We start from the raw sequence: 16,561 nt of genomic DNA, 5'->3' as shown, positions 1-16,561 counted from the left end.
TTAGCTTAAAAACAAAAAGGAGATTTATTAATTTAGAAAGTAATGTTGAGAGTGGCCAGGAGGATAGCAAGGTAGAACAGTAAGATGGGGAGCAGTTCCTTGGGAGGACAGCATGAAAGGAAAGGCTATTCCCCCAGATGACATCAATTCTGGGGATTTTATACTTTTTACAACAGAGTTAGTCATTCAGGCATGAGGTGGGGTGATCATACTGGGGTCTGCCTGGGGACATAAAGATTCCTTAGTTTTAGGGAACAAACAGATGTCTGATAGGATCGAGATGTGGCCTGAAGGTGCATCTTTCTGTCCATCTAGAGGACTATCAAAGGAAGATAGTCATCTCAGGGCCCTAGAGGGGTCATTGGGTGTTTTTAGGCTCAGAGTCAGGAGGAGGCAAAACAAGGGAGTTTCCCCGATAATAGTTCGCCTGGGTTTCTGGGGTACAGTGCCCATGTCAATAGTATATTGTCATTCCCACATAAATATATACATAAGCCCTTGTTAAATTCCTACCTTAGCTTAACAGTTGAGGTATTTTAATAATTCTCATCATTATTAGTATTGCTATCATGATATCTAGATTTGTCAGTATATCTTTTTTTTTTATCAGTATAGGAAGCTAAGTCCCTGGGAGCTCTGCTTAGGAACTTGACTCCTACATACTAAGCTACATACTATAATCCAATATAGGATATAATGCTGTTGTTGTTTTTATTTATCAACATAGTTTCAGGATTAATCCTATTTATAAAAATCACTAGCATAAAAATCTCCCATTTGAATATTTAGATCAGGTCTTATGTTCTCTTTATTTGTCATGAAACAAAATAAATATATCAAATTCAAAGGTTCCATATGTCAGGGCAACTTTGAAAGATAAAAATAGTCCTAAAAATTTTTAAGTGTTTTTATAAGTTGATTTGTGTTAAGAAATTTTTAAGTGAGAAGGCTCCTGCAAACACCTGAGTGCTATGTAGCTTAATTGGGTTATAACTCATGCTGATTGAGTTTTTCCCCTGCTGAATCTAATTTCTTTCTATGCGAATATTTGTTGTTGAGTTTGATTTGGAAAGAATATGGAAATTAAAAAACTCTAATTTTAAGAGCCCTAGAGGGAAGTAGTCTTGTTTTAGTCATTCCTAGGACCACCTGTGCACTGTTGAGTTTAATTGTGTTACAGCTGGTGCTTATATAGTGTGGAGGGAATGAGGGTTGAAGTCTGAGAAGAAATTTTGATATTTTAAGCAATTGTTTTATTGCTCTAGTTGTTTTCCTGCTTGCTTCCCTTTTGCTGCATTTGTCAAGTGCATGGTTTAGATGATTTTGTGAGGAGAAATGAGCAATTTGTTTGAGATTCATCATTAGTATAGTATTGGTATATCTTAGTCACTGGTTCAGATTCTAGCTTTCCATTATCAAAAGCCCTCAAGGTGAGATGAAACTAACCTTTGAAATTGTATAGCCCCCATTATTTATAATGCATGTAGCTTTAACTTTGTAGATGCATTCGCAAATAATGGGAGATTGAGGTAGAAAAAACAATAGTGAAAATTGAAATATCAAAATGCTGGCATTCTGTTATTATCACCAATAAAACTGTTGGCAAAAATAATATTTAGACATGAATAATGTGGCTCAGACTATGATGCTCCAGAAATTTCAGGAGCTCTCAACTATATTTCAGGTCATAGATCTAGAGGTTGAAAAGACCTCAGAGTCCATCTAACTCAGTCCCCTCATATTACATGTGAGGAAATTAAGATTCTCTGAGACTAAGTGAATTCTTCAAGTTTACACAGGCAGTGGTTGTAAGAAGCTTAATTTGAACACAGCTTATCTAATTAATGAACTAATTTTCTTTTTTTTTTCTTTAAAAAAATTTTTTATTTAGAATATTTTCCAAGATTACATTATATGTATCATTGTTCAAAGCCTATTTCCATGTTATTCATATTTGCAGCTGAGTGATATTTTAATATCAAGATCCTAATCATATACCCATCAAACTATGTGATTGATCACATGTTTTTCTTCTGTGTTTCTGCTCCCACAGTTCTTTCTCTAGATGTGGATAGTGTTCTTTCTCATAAGTCCCCTGGATTGCCTTGGGTCATTGCATTGCTGCTAGTAGAAAAATCTATTACGTTCAATTGTGCCATAATGTATCAGCTTCTGTGTACAATGTTCTCCTGGTCCTGCTCCTCTCACTCTGCATCAAATCCTGGAGGTTGTTCCAGTTCACATGGAATTCCTCCAAGGAACTAATTTTCTTACAAACTCCCCATGTTGAACATTTAAAGCCCTTCTTAAATTGTCATGTGATCATCAAGATGGCTAAGAAATTGAACCTAATGATATGAAAAAGAAGAAAACATAAGTAGAGTAGGCAAAATTAATTAACAGGATAAAAAAAGACAGAAACACTTTGTAAAATCAAATTTCTGTCCCATCAACAAACTTAAATACTTAAATACTCAATATCAATGCACTTCTGCAACTCCTCTGGGTGCCAATAAACAACCAGTACAATAAATTTTGGAGACATGTGGCTATGGAAAGTCCAGGCCAAGCTCCTACCATCCCCATTGTGAATTTTAAAACTATTCCACCCTAATCAGATCATTCTTTAGAAGATTTTATTTAGCTATTTCCTGATCAATAACAATAGAGATACTTGGAATAACAGAATCAGGTCTTGGAAACTCTACATTTCTCCTCCCTTCTTAGTTTAACAAGATTTTGAAGGTTTGCATCAAACTCAAGATTTAATTATCTAAGGAATAGCCTTCAACAGACATGTGCAGAAAAAAGGACAGACCTCTGGGCTGCCCTAAGTCAAGCTAAGTCCTCATTGGTACAGATGAGACTCAGAAAAGTGATGTAAAAACGTCCATAGAAAGCATGTCACTTCCTGTCCCTTGCTCTTTCCCTGGACAGGCGACTCTGGCTGGCAGCATTCTGACATCTTGGGAGTAGTGGCAGTTATTGTCTGGGTTTTGGAGGTGAGTTTTGTCCTTGACCTGATCAGGTTCAGGCATCTCAGCTGATCCTCTTTTGGAGTTCAGGTTGATTCCTTCCTCCTTCATACTCCAAACCCTTACTTTCTAGATCTTCTAATCTTCCCACTCAATATCAGCTGGGGGGTTGGGGAGGGGAAGAAATCCTTCACCCTTTCCTTCTCCCTTCTTCTTAATCTTCTCCACTATATCAATTAAATCACCATAAAATTTGGCAGATGACTTGGGTATTTTATTATTTGGGTTTTTCATTAGGATTTTTATAAATAAAATCTTTGGCAACCTAAATTAAATTTTACATTCAGTCTCAGCCATAATTTCACCCTTTACACCATGACATGATGGCACAGTGAGTAGAAAGTTTGACTTGAAGTCAGGAATAGTTTGGGTACAAATAATACCTCAGACCATGGTTGGGTAAATATTATTTTTAAGCTGACTATTTTTTTTTAAAACCCTTACCTTCTGTCTTGGAGTCAATAGTGTGTATTGGCTCCAAGGCAGAAGAGTGGTAAGGGCTAGGCAATGGGGGTCAAGTGACTTGCCCAGGGTCACACAGCTAGGAAGTGGCTGAGGCCGGATTAAGCTGACTATTTTTGAGGATGGGAAAAGGTAGAAAAGTAAATGTATCCCTTTTAAGTTTAATTTGCATTATTAATACTATTACCATCATTTTCTTGTCTAGAAAAGAAACAAAACAATCAACCAAATTATGATTTATAGCATTTTTGATTCTGAAGATGTAAATATTCACATTGACATTTTAGCAGTCAGTCATTACATAACACCAGCTCTGCTATGTGCTTCCTTATCCTCTCCTATCAGTTTCCTCATCCATGAAGCTCAATACCTACCTTGCAGGATTGTTGTGAGGATGCAATAAGATAATGAATATAAAGTGAGTTGCAAATCTTCAAGTGTTATACTATTGTCAACAATTATTATTCTGTCAACTAAATGTTTTATGTGATAGATGCCCTCTCTCAACTTCTCTAAAATACAGAATTCAATCACTACCTTATGCTAACTTAGATGTCTAGATTCTTCATGTTGCCAATGGTGACTGGCAACCCTGTTTCTATTACTGGCATTAGCGGCTGCCTTCTTGTTTCACAAATAGGTTAGCCTGACTTCTTAATTATGGTAATTTTCTAGCAATATCTCTACTTCTTTCGTCTCAAATTCAGTTTTGGATATGTTGAATTTGAAATATCTATGGGACATCCAGTTGAGATGTCTAATAAGCAGCTAGAAATTTAAAAAAATGGAGGTCAGCAGAAAAATTAGGTCTGGATAAGTAGATTGGAGAATGATCAGAATAGAGATGGCCATTTAATCCATGAGATATATTGAGATCACCAAGTGAAATAGTATAGAATGAGAAGTGAACAGGATTCAAAACAGACCATACTGACATTTTCTATAGCTTGTCCTTCCAGGGAGTAAAGACTGGAAATGGATGGTGCTGAATGACTAAAACAAATTGCTTTTTTGTAATAATACATAAATAGATGTGACTAATATTATAATATGAAATAAATTCCACTGGAATTTCCATTGTTTTCTTTGTGAAGAGGAACATTTCCCTTTTTGAGATTAAAACATTTGAAAGTTAGGCCATAGAAAAGTGTTGATTACATTTTACAAAGAAAGCTCCTATAAGAACTTAAGCCAGTTCCTAGGTGAAAAGGAAAAACACTTTCCAGGCCCATATTTACTACTACTAACTTGGTCTCACTTTGTTTTATTAAGTATATACTTATAAAAGTGATTCATAAAGCCTAAATCATTCTAAATGAGAATTAGCAGGAAATAAAATGTGTTATCTTAAAGAATCCTTAGCATTGACTTATAATAAAATTTAAATGATCTAAACAACACAGATATATGGGCAAGGTTATATCACTTCACCAGCCCCTCCACTCATCAGCCCAATGGGAGCTCTTCCTCCCTCCCCTAGTTGGGTAAGCTGGGGAAGGGGATGTCCTGAATTCAGGGGAGGGGAGGGGCATGGCACTCCATCACCAAAAGGTTTGCCATCACTTTCCTGAGATTTCCACCCACAAAATGTGTTGGGGCTGGGTAGATGACCAGGGGATGATTAGGCCCCAGAACCACTGACCAGAGACACTGTTCCAGGCTGAGGTGAGTGAGGTTGTTGAGAGGGAGGCCCTACTGGCTGTGGTCACAGAGTCCCTATTGGTAGGTACAGCCCACAGGAGCAAGCTGGGGCTTCTGGCAATAGAAGAATGCAGTATTTTTTTGTGTTGCTTGGGTGGGGTAGGGTGGGATTAGGAGGGGTGTTAAGGAACACTTGAGGTCACTCCCAGACTCTGGCCCAGGGAGCAGAGACCACAGATGGCCCTGGATTATAGAGAGAGATCAAAGGCCACTGGGAAGAACTCAGAAAATAATAGCATAAAAAACCTGAATCCTGATACTTTCTAAGTTGTTTCACTTTTAGAAGGCTTTTAATCTTACACAAATGCCTTAATTTCCTTTTTTTATAAAATAAATTTATTAAAATTTTCTACTTTTTAGATCATCATTATTCTCCCCAGTATCCCTTGCTTTCCTAGAAAGTCATCCCACATAACAAATAGTAATTTTAAAGATGAAAAAGATAGTAAACCAATCAACACATTGAGGTGATCTAGCTTATTGTCTGTTTACTATCTGTCACACATACCTGCACATGCTTAGACAATTTCTAGAGGCAATCTGTTCAAATGCTTGTTGAAATCTGAGCCATAGTGATTCTTCATCACTGTAATCTTTCCTGTGCTTATAGATAGCCTAAACGCTTTTGAAGTATTCTATATTTCTTCCAAAAGACTCTGAAATGTTCTGGAGATTTCATGTAAATGGTGCAATTTTCTTCTACAAATAGTAGCTTGTGGAGGCCCTCACCATTCACAAGGAAACTCTCTTTAGCCAGTCTCTAACATATCTATCACAATGGTGAATACTTTGAGTAAGCATGTGTGTCCCTTTTTTATGATTAACTTTCATTTAACATTGATCATTGAACACAGTTATTTCTTTTGTTGTATCTTCTAAGAATTCTTGAATAATCTTGATGTATAAATGAGAGATTCTCTTCTGAATTTGTAAGATAATGGTATATGTCACAAAGTCTAGCACTTTACATACAAATATATAATATGATCAATGTATAATTAAAGGTAAGGAAACCAACTTAATCTAGCTTCATTTTTGTCAAGGTCTGACATCTAAGTCAACCTAAGGTCAGTAAGCACTGACCATTGCTTTCACAAAATGAAATGTTAGAATTATTGCTTGTCTTATATGATTTTCATAACTATGTATAAGTTTGTGTGATAATAAAAATTTATTGCTGTTGTTATTCGATCATTTCAGTTGTGTCCAGCTCTTTGTGACCCTATCTGGGATTTTCTTAGCAAAGATACTAGAGTGCTTTGCCAGTTCCTTCTTTTTCATAGGTGAGGAACTGAGCTAAACAGGGTTAAATGACTTGCCCAGGATCACACAGCTAGTAAGTGGCTGAGGTCACATTTGAACTCAGGAAGCTGAATCTCCTGCTTCAATCCAAGTACTATATCCATCATACAACCTAGCTGCCCTGTGTATATATTTATATACATACAAATATACACATATTCAGATACATATTACCGAGAGACTACTATTTATAATAAAATGTGTGACTGCAAATACCTGCAATCTGTTTTATGTGTGTATGTGAGAAACAGAGATAGACAGAGGGGCAGAGATAGACATAGACAGAGGTAGAGGGGAAAAAGAGATAAACATTTTGGCTTAGTCAAGCTAGGCAGTGTCCTGAAAAATAGTCCGCTTACACTACATATAGCACTGTGAAAATGTCAGGGAACCCAACTCCCAGAGAACCTAAGAGTTCTCCGAACCCACAATACTATGTAAGACAAACAGGAAGAAGATATGACCACATGATTGGAGGTCTTTGATAAAGATGATTGATATTGTTTGTGCTTTTTCAGGCATGTCCAACTCTTTATGACTCCTTTTGGAGTTGTCTTAGCAAAGATATAGAAGTGGTTTACCTTTTCTTTCTCCAACTCATTTTATAGATGAGGAAATTGAGGTAAACAAATTTTAGTAACTTGTCTAGGGTCATATAGCTAATAAGTGACTGAGGCCATATTTGAACACAGGTCTTCCCAATTGCAGGCCTTGCATTCCATCTATTATACTATAAGATTTAAATTATTATCCAATAACTCCAGGTATTTTATTTTATAATATTTATTAATAATCACTTGAAGTAGAAAAAATAAAAGGACAAAAATAAAAGGCTGAGTAAAGAAAAGTTTTCCCATGCATGTTAGTAGGAAAAGAGAGCAAGGACAGAACCACACAAAACTTATATCCTCCCTATGTTACCTTGTACCTTGCAAGTCTCTGATCAGAAAATGTGTGTGTTTTATGTCTTAGCAACAATGCTTCAACTTCATGTGAGCACATTATGGTTAAAAGGCATCCCAAAAGTAGATCAGCAAATTTAGTTGCTAGCAATGTTATGGCAGCTACACCTCTAAGACATGGTGTTGCTCCTGAAGCTCTTGGGTCCAGCTGGGGAAAATAATAAGCAACTGGGCACTGAGCAGGTCCCAGAGTTTGAGTTAGAACAGCTGAAGCTACCCCTCTCTGTTCATATATATACAAAGTAATGACTTGTGTAATCTGGGATGCCTAGAGCAGGGACAGACAGGATAGCTTGTTTTAAGTTAGAAAGAGTTGACAGGTATTCTGCCTCTAATTTAAGAGATTCAGAGACTGAATATCTGTCAGTGCAATAAGGGGTTTAATGATTTCCCCATAGCAAGAGATCCACTGCCTACAAAACCCTGTGGCTCCAATAACTGCCCTCAACAGTTTCTTAGTGGATGGTGTGCTCAGTTTCTGAACATCTTCAATGAACTTGGAGGAAATGGAGCAGGCACCAGCAGTAAAAATAAACCCTAAATATTTCACTCTGGGGAGACACCACTGAACCTTTGCCTTAGAGACCTTGTGGCCTCTCTTTTGCAGTTCTAAAAGGAGATGTTTGCTATCTTCCTGGAATACTGTGGCATTTGGTGAGACCAAGAGCAAATCATCTAAAAAGTGTACCAAACAGTTCTCCTTAAACTTAATATTTGCTTAATCTTATGAGAAAAAAAAGTCAGATTGTCCATGTACCCTTGTGGCAATTAAGAGCAAGTCCATTGGAAACCTTTCCAGATGAAGGCAAATATATTCCTGAAATTCTCATGAATAGGGATTGAGAAGAAAGCTGAACAGAGGTCTACTACAATAAAATATTTTGCTGTGCTAGGAATAAATGAGGTCATTGGAGGCTCTGTTTGGAGCCACAGGATGTTTTTGTTTTTTGGTTTTTTTATGACAAGATTATTTACAGCCCTTAAATCCTGGACAAATCTATAGATAGTTTTTCCATCAGGGCCTAATTTTGGTCTTTTTACAGGTAGGATGGGTGTATTATATTCAAATTTGCATGAAATTATTATTCCTTGCTCAATTAATGAATCTATTACTGCAGTTATTCTCTAAACTGCCTCTTTTAATAGAAGATACTGAAGAATAGAAGGAGGCAGACTACCTTTTGTTTTGATTTGAATAGGACCCACTGATTTAAGTAGGCCAACAACTGAAGATGATGTGACCCAGAGAGACTCAGGTACATCAGCTGGGATTTCAAAGATGGGAGGTTCATGCATCTCCCGACTGTCTGAAAGAAGTACAGGGAGCAAATTGAAGGATTCTGTGGCTCTAAGCTTGCATAAAAGATCTCTCCCTGGCAAATTTATTGGGGAGCTAGACATTAGAAGGAAAGAATGTTCTACTGATAGGGATCCCACAGATACCATCAAGGGGAAAGGTTTGGGACCTTTAGGGGTAGCCCTGAAACCCCCAACTACATTTAGTGAGCCAATGGAATCACAATGAGAATCATGTGTACTCATCAATACTGACCTGAAGGCTCCAGTGTCCAAGAGGCAATCATAATATGTATTTTCAACTTTCAGGGTTATGTGAGGTTCATCACTATGGGGAGTGGGGGGGGGGGGATGGACAGGGATAACTGGCATTAAAACATCAGGGTCTGAGAAATCAAAGGTTTCACTCTCCAATCCCAGCACCATTACCCCCACCTCAAACCTTTATAAAGATCCTTGGGTATTTCTCTGGGATCCCCCACACTGAGGGGCATTTTCACCCTGATTATAGAATGGACAAGCCCCACTTTGCATATATTGTTGTTGTGAGAGTTATTATTTGCCTCATTTGGATTATTATTTCTATAATTGTTATTACTTCTAAAATTATTAGTTCTAATCATCTGATTCCACTTCTTACAGTTCATCATTATATGACCCCTTTTTGCACAGAATTGCAAGTAAATGATTGATTTTTGGATTCTTGAAAAGGTCAATGGCCATTTAACCTGCTTTTTCTTTTTCAAATCTTTCAGTTAAAGCTTTTATTTCCCTCCTTAATGTCTCTACTAATTCATTGGTCTCATCATTTTTCTGTTCATGGTCTTAGATACATCAACTGCAACTCTCCTCAATTCCTCAAGGTCCATATTAGGCCAGTTTGAACAGTTTGTCTTAAAATAATCTTTGACCACTTTGTAACAGTTATTTACAAACTGTCTCCTAATGTGCCTGACATCTCTGACTTTGGAGAGATCTAGATCTATATATCTACCTCCCAGCTCAATAATTCTATATATAAACTGGGAGGGAGTTTTCTCCTCTGATTGCTTAAAACTCTCAAACTTGGTCCATGTATCTGGCCTATTAGAACAATCTTTCTTTGCTTTTAGCAATTCCTTTCTAGCCTGGCATAGTTGTAAATAATCCCCCTTGTCATTACCATCCCATCTAGGGTCTTGCTCCAGCCAGTGAACTACATTCTTTCCCTGGGCCTTATTAACAAAATAAATAATTTTATTTTTCTATCTTTCTGTCAAAAAGACTTGGAATAAATTTTCCACATCTTGATATGCAGGATCATGCTTACACAAAAATGTTGTCAAGCTTCTTAATAATTACAATAGGCTCATCTTCAAAAGAATGCTTGAATTTCTTAATATCTTGGGAGGTAAACGGTGCAGGGTGCCTTAGAGACCATCCTTATTTATTTAAGGTAGGCTTTTCTCTTGGGGGAATAGGCCTTTAACTGAATTATTTTTGGTTCTTGTCTCTTGGCTAGATTTCTGTGAGGCTACAGAGTAAGTAAGGGGAGGGGGAAGAGCAGGAGAGGTGAGAGGGAGGGGTTGGTCTGGGAATGGGGAGGACTGGGGGTGAGGAGAAGGGAAAAGGGAAGATGGGGAAGCCAGGAGCTTCACAAGGCAAGAAAGGAGGTATTCAACCTGAGGCATGGATGGGGAGGGATCTTCCATTTGCATCTTGAGATGACTTAAGATTCTTTCAAAAGTGTCCATTTGGGTCCATAAGTTAAGCAGGCTAAATTTCTGTTTTTTATTCTTGAGAGTAAGTAAATAAAGTGTAAAATGTGGAATGAACATAAATAGAGCCAGTAACAGAATTAAAAAGAGTCAATCCAAACTTGCAAACTTTTACAATTTAGTAGAATTCTCTGGGAACAAAACCTATACCCTTAGAGTTTGAACCATGCTTTGTAGCATCATTACTCCTCAGATAAGCTCTATGGCTTTTGATTACAGGGAAAACAAAAGACACTTACTTGAAGGTAAAAAAAAAAACCTTCAGGAGTTATCTAAGAGGTTTGGAAAAGCATTCTTCCTTCTCCTTCCCCCTAGGACAGTGATGGGCAACCTTTTGAACTTGGTGTGTCAAAATTTATCAAAAAACTGAGCATAACTCAGGTGGTATGTCACTTCAAGAAAAAAACATAATTTTGTGATATTTATAGTTTAAATAACAAAAATGTATAATTGTAATATATAACTGTATTTAATAAACCAAAAACTAATTATTTAACTTACTTGCTTAATTACTTCTTTGTTCATCTGTCAGTCGGTTTCTTTTGTTGGTCTTGATACCATTTAACTTGTATTGGGTGCCATGAACTAAGATAAGTGAAGACAAGGGGGAAACCTTTAACTAATCTGCCTATTAGTGACTTTTTTGTTGCTGAATTTCATTGGTTAAATCTTCAATTGAAGGCTAGTATTTTGCACACTTCAAGCTCAAGGAAGCGCTACTAACTTCTTCGGTCAATCTGTTTCTTTTGTTCGTTTTTTATATTATTTGATGCTGAGAATAAGGTCTGACAAAAGTACGTAGAGGGGAAAATTTTAAGTAAAACCATTGCTATATTTTTCAGGGTGCTAAAAGTGTCAGGTAATCTGTTCCGGACACTCCTCCTTTGCACATGGGCCCCAGCCCCACCCAGTCTTCCTCTGTCCTGGCCCTGCTACACCATGCCCCTCTCATCCAGCTGGCCCAGGGGCACCATGAAAGTAGCGGAAGCTGCCCAACAGCCTGCCTGCCCACGCATGCTCCTTCTATGCACGCAGTCTTCCTCCCTGCCCCCGGAGCCCCACGCACCCCAGCCACCTGGTGCATGCTGCTCACCCCCCCACCCCCGCAGCCATTGCATGGAGCAGCCCACATACAGCTTTGTGTCATCAAAAATGGCTTTGCATATCAGTGCTGACACGCATGTCATAGGTTCACCATCACAGCCCTAAGGGCAAAAACACCAGGGAGAACAAAGGGGTATTTGAGTAGAGAATACAGGCTCCACCTTATGTTTGGGTCAAGAAACCCCAGAGACTGATTTCCAAAATTCTGACTTCAAATCCACTGGCTTGCTACCTGCCCCACCTATTATGCTGGGTTTTAGAGTGTGGAGGGTGGCACAGAAAACTCCCATGCAGGCTAACCCCTCAGTTTCCACCCTCTCAGCCAGGAGCATGAAAACCCCAGAGGGTCAGCTTAAAAATTAGCCTGAAAGTTAGGAGTAGGGTAGGGTGGGAAGCATGTAAGGGGCTGCTCTCCTGCTCCAAGCCAACAGGAAACCAGTGGTGCTGAAGTCACATGGTTATGGGTTTTGAGGCTGTGTGAGGCAGGGGGCCAGTAGCAGCCACTCAGCTATTAGTAATATAAGGGAAATATATACTTTACCTTTCACGTGGGAGATTTGGGAAATCAGCTGTGGGAGGCAGCAGTCAGGGAGCAGCAGCTCTTATGGTGGGCGGGTCCCCACCACCAAGAAAACTCCTTATCTTTACTCAAAGGTTATTTTAAAAGAAGATAAAGGATTCTATCTTCCGTAGTGGCTCACCAACAAATATAAAATTTAAATTAATATCCAATAGCTCCAAGTACTATATTTTATAAGATTTATTAATAATCACTTGAAGTAGAAGAAATAAAAGGACAAAAGTAAAAGCCTGAGTAAAAAAAAGTTTCCCAGCTGCCTTAGTGGGAAAAGAGATCAAACACAGAGCTACACAAAATTTATATCCTCCCTATGTTAGCACATAACATGAGAAGGAACTTGGAATTCTCAGAGAAAGAGAGAATCCTGGCTTACAAATCCTAATTACACAATACCACTTACCTGCCCTGATAAAGATGGCAGAAAAAGGCAAATATGGACTTTTAAATGGTAGATTGGAGATCCCCCTGACTTCCAGCACCTATGACCCTTAAATCTCCTAAAAAGGTACTCCCCATCCATTTATTCCAAGGATTATTCTCTCCTTTGTGAAGTTGAGTTAATTTTCTCTTGCTCCCAAACAGAAGAGTCCATTTATTCTGGATATTCTATTGTCTAACATACTCTGCATAATTTCTACAATTTCTGTTTATTGCTTACTTTAATAGTTTTATTAGCTACTTAAGATGATGGTTTATGTAACCAGCATTTTGTGGGAGGCAGCTAAATTGGTGATAGAAGCTAGTATTATCACCCTTCCTTTAACAGAAGCTAGAAAAATAAATTTTATTCTAAACTCATTTTACCCTACCACCTGGCACAGAGTAGATACTTAATTAATGCTTGTTTATTTGACTTGTTGCTCCCTAGATTACAAATATATTTTGTGTAACAGAGAGATACTCTAACTTGATACCCCTCTTGGAGACCATAGAGATTATCCAGGAACCAAACTGCTGGATCCTGTTTGACCCCCTCCCTCTAAATTGCTAGTATTGCTGGCACAGGCTTATTCTGTAGCAAAGGTAGCAATTATAGTTTCTCTTGGAGACAGAATATGTCCAATCCCACCATATTTATCTACATCAAACATAAAACAACATATATTGTTTGGTCTGACATCTGAGTCAATCTAATGTAAGTAAGCATACATTTCTGACCATTGCTTTCAAAAATGAAATGTCAGAATTAACATCTGTCCTATGTAATTATCACATAACTGTATATAATTTTATATATATGTATATATGTATAGAGAGAGAAAGAGAGAGAGAGAGATGGATGCATACAAAATCTCATAGACATTTTTATAACTTGGGAAATTTACCTCTTTATCAACTTTTGTTGATATAGATCTCTCCTTTGGCCCCATTATCATCTACAGTATTTTATTAATTTCAATATGTGTTGTTCCCAATATTCATATTATCTTTTTATCATTTTATGTATCTTTATCACTACTTAAACTGAATTCAATTCATCTCCCACTGCCCCTCTTCAGACCTACAATACTATCAAGGAATTAATGCTGGTTTTGGAGGAAAATAACTTGAGCTATAAACTCTAGCTTTCTGATTTACTCTCTATGTGGCTCTGGGTCAATGCATTTCAATTCTCTGGCCCTCTATTTCCTCACCTTTAGAATTATGATATCAAAATAAGTGACCTTAAAGTCTCCTCTAGTTCTATCCCTATGATCTTATGAGCGTGAGACTATTGAACAAATTGAACTGCTCCAATGTCTTTAACCATTCATTTTACATAGTATAATTCTTAGGTCTTTTACCATCCTGGTCATCATTTCTTCTGGATGCAATCTAATTTGTCAAAATCCTTTGAAAACTTGACAGTTAGAGTGGAAATAATAGTCTGAATGTAATCTAAATATAGAGAATTATAAAACAATTACTCTTAACAAAGAGAGAAGAGGGGAAAAAATAGAATCATGGAGGTAACTAGAGAATCCATGTGGGCATTTGTTGTTCTGGACCAGGACACTGATGTATCATTTTGTATCTGTTTGTGATGGAAATTCTGAGGAAAGAGGCAAACAAAGACATAGTGATAAATCCAAGGCTTATTAGGGCATTTAGTAATAGGAGATCCTTAAAGTTAGCTCCATGAGATGAACAGCAAACCATCAGACCATGCATATTATGTAACTTATTGCAGGAGGTTTGTCTTTGAGCTATTTTGTGTTTTATAATGCATGAAATGCTCTTAGGAAAGAGTAGGATAAACAATATATGATATGTCTAATTGTAGCTTGCTCTTAAATTACACCCCAGATCCATTTAACCCACAATCAACCCCTTTGTGGTTGACCCACACAATTTTTTTTAACCCTTTACCTTCTGTCTTAGAATTGGTACAAAATGCAGGCAGCTAGGTGGCTCACTGGATTGAGGTCCTAGTTTTAAATCTGAAGATTCAAACACCTACAAGTTGGGTGACATAGGGCAAGTCATTTAAGGGATCCTAGAAATTTCAGATGGATTAAGAACAAGAAATTTTTCAGTAACCAAGTCAATAGCGTCATGGGCCTTTTAAGAAAGACTTCTACAAATCAGAGAGATGCAAATCAAAACAACCCTGAGGTATCACCTCACAGCAAGCAGATTGGCTAACATGATAGCAAAGGAAAGTAATGAATGCTGGAGGGGATGTGGCAAAGTCGGGATATTAATGCATTGCTGGTGGAGTTGTGAACTGATCCAACCATTCTGGAGGGCAATTTGGAACTATGCCCAAAGGGCGACAAAAGAATATCTTCCCTTTGACCCAGTCATACCACTGCTGGGTTTGAACCCCAAAAAGATAATGGACAAAAAGACTTGTACAAGAATATTCATAGCTGCACTCTTTGTGGTGGCCAAAAACTGGAAAATGAGGGGATGCCCCTCAATTGGGGAATGGCTGAACAAATTGTGGTATATGTTGGTGATGGAATACTATTGTGCTAAAAGGAATAATAAAGTGAAGGAATTCCACGGAGACTGGAACAACCTCCAGGAAGTGATGCAGAGTGAGAGGAGCAGAACCAGGAGAACATTGTACACAGAGACTAATACACTGTGGTATAATCGAATGTAATGGACTTCTCCATTAGTGGCGGTGTAATGTCCCTGCACAATCTGCAGGGATCCAGCAAAAAAAACACCATTCATAAGCAAAGGATAAACTGTGGGAGTAAAAACACCGAGGAAAAGCAACTGCCTGACTACAGCGGTTGAGGGGACATGACAGAAGAGAGACTCTAAAGGAAACCCTAATGCAAATATTAACAACATAGCAATGGGTTTGAATCAAGAAAACATGTAATGCCCAGTGGAATTACGCGTCGGCTACAGGGGGTGGGGGGGAGGAAAAGAAAATGATCTTTGTCTTTAATGAATAATACTTGGAAATGATCAAATAAAATATTATTTTAAAAAAAAGATTCGTCCTGCAATTCTGAAGGACTTATGACAAAGAAGGCTCTCCACCTCCAGAGAAAAACTGTTGGAGCCAGATGCAGATCAAAGCATGCAATTTTTCACTTTATTTATGTTTTCATTTAGGGGTTTTGGTTTTACATGAATATTCTCTTACAACAATAACCAATATTGAATTCTATTTTGCATGATAATACATGTATAACCTTGATCAAATTGCTTACTATCTCCAGGAGGGGGAGAGAAGGAAGGGAGGGAGACAATTTGTTTCTTATAATTTCTGAAAAAGCCATGTTGAAAATTGTTATTACATGTCATTGGGAAAATAAAATATCTTAGAAAAAAAAAAGAAAGACTTCTACAAATGGTCTGGGAAAATGGGATACCTATAAGACGGGTCCTCTCTCCTTCAAATATTTAGGTAGCCTGTTGCTACAACCTGAAGGATTTTAATAAAATAATTATACTCAACAAATCCAGACAATTTTTTTATTTTAATGTCCACTTAAGTCCCAAGTGAATTTTCTTTTTTTTTTTGCTTCAAGTCAAGAGTTCAAGAGCTCTGATGTATTGTTTTATGTTCATTTTAAAATGCCGGTTTCATAAAGTAGAATCATGTTTTATTTATATAATATATAAGATACCACTAATACCTTATGGGGAATCTTCTTAAGGATGTCCAAATTTCATTAACTTCACTTCTACAGAAAATATCAAGTGCCAACTTTGTTAGTCAGGAGGAAGAGAGAAAACAAGACCTTTGCCCTCACAAAACTTATAATTTAAAATTTAAGAATAAAAAAGCATGTTGAATAATATTTCAAATCACTAAAATCATACTTAGATTACTCTCAATGTTTCACATACAACAATAACCACAACCAAATTCACACATTGAAAATGTTTCCTCATAAGCAAGTAAAAGATCTT

This window comes from Monodelphis domestica, chromosome 6, assembly GCF_027887165.1.
Source record: "Monodelphis domestica isolate mMonDom1 chromosome 6, mMonDom1.pri, whole genome shotgun sequence".
Classification (NCBI taxonomy): Eukaryota; Metazoa; Chordata; class Mammalia; order Didelphimorphia; family Didelphidae; genus Monodelphis; species Monodelphis domestica.
Note: the sequence above shows the minus strand (reverse complement) of the source record.